The 1,455-nt window shown below is 59.2% G+C and overlaps 1 protein-coding gene across 1 annotated transcript in view; it reads left to right on the plus strand.

Annotated features, from left to right (window-relative positions):
• VSTM2L (V-set and transmembrane domain containing 2 like) overlaps positions 1–1,455 on the plus strand; it is a 10,781-nt gene that overhangs the window by 2,530 nt on the left and 6,796 nt on the right. The gene's annotated exons all lie outside the window — the stretch shown is intronic.

Raw genomic sequence — 1,455 nt, forward strand, 5'->3', positions numbered from 1 at the left:
GTCCCTGGGTACACTGCTGCCCACCGCGGGCAGCGGGACCGTGCAGAAAGCTTTGCAAAACGCTGCTTGGATGGGCCCAGGAGTGTTGCTGGTCCCACCTTGTACGCCCCTAGTCCTGCTCCCAGGGCGCAGAGCTTTGCCCCCCCTGGTGAGGATGTTGGGGTCCTGATGCCCGATGCCAACTGGGGGCTGTGGGCAGTTTGCGGCCAGGGTCTGGGGACCAAATCCTGCGCTGGGCAGGGACGCGTGTCCAGGAGCTGGTGGGTGCTGTGTTAGAGCCAAGGGAAGGCAGGTCCTGCGGCACGGCCAGCACAGCCGCATGGAGCCCGGCCGGGGCGGCAGGAGGGGCCGAGGTGGGTGCTGGGGCTGCGGAGCCGTCCCGGGGCCAGCGCTCCCACTCAGCTCGGCCGTTGCATTTTTCAGCATAATTAGGCAGTTAATTGCACACCAGAATGTAATCGACGCGCTGCATGTGCAACCAGGATTTATTTTGAAGCGCTTCGGGTGCGACACTCCTGCCATCTCCTCCAGATCAAGCCAGCAGGGAGAGGCTTGAGTTTTAAACTTTTTTTTTTTTTTTTGTTATTTTGAATGTCCTTGATTATTAAGTGTTTACGGAATGGAGGAGATAAATGAACACGGGCGACACACCACCACGAGCGGTTCTGATAAAATGTGCGTTACAGCCACGGAGGCAATTGACTGAGAACAAACGGCAGCGTCAAACAATGCGAGACGATGTAAATCATATGCAGGAACCACCGCGTCAGGCACCCCCTTGGCCATTTTTTATCCGCCAAAACACACTTGGTGCTGGAGGTGCCGGCAGCGGCTCTGCCCGGAGCCACCGCGCTTTGCGGGGATGCGGAAAGGGAAACCGTCACCACCCTTTGCCGTAGCAAACATGATGGGTCTGGGTTTATTTTTTAACCCCTTGAGTTCTTTAAACCCGTTGTTTTGCTGCTGAGCAGCGGGTGCGTTGCAGGACCGAGCTGGGGCTGGGCACCGCTGTGGCTGTCAGTCTGTCCCGGCCCGTGTGGGGGTCTCTCCCCTGGTTCCCGTGGGGCAGCGCGGGCCGTCACCCTCCTGCCCAAGCCGGCAAAGCCGTGGGTGTTATGACCGGTCATAGAATTATCCCTCCTGCTCATAATGGAGCTGTGGGCTGAGGCTCGGTGACCTGCTGTGGGCATTGGCTCCACCGCCCCCACGGCACCAGCAAATTGAGGGTTTCTTTTATTCGTTTGCAATTTCCCAGGCGTTAATTTTGGTGACTTCTTGCTCTTCCAACACAAAGGGGTTTTTTTGAAGCTCCTTTCCCGTGATGGCCTCGGTGCCCTGGCACGCTCACCCCAAGGCCAGCATCTTGCCTCCCTCCCTCCCCGCAGCCCCTCTGCGCAGCCCCCGCCTGCCCCCTGCCCCGTCTTGGGCACAGCTTCGGGCTCCTCCTTGCCCCCC

This window comes from Charadrius vociferus, unplaced genomic scaffold, assembly GCF_000708025.1.
Source record: "Charadrius vociferus isolate BGI_N301 unplaced genomic scaffold, ASM70802v2 scaffold259, whole genome shotgun sequence".
NCBI classification, from domain to species: Eukaryota; Metazoa; Chordata; class Aves; order Charadriiformes; family Charadriidae; genus Charadrius; species Charadrius vociferus.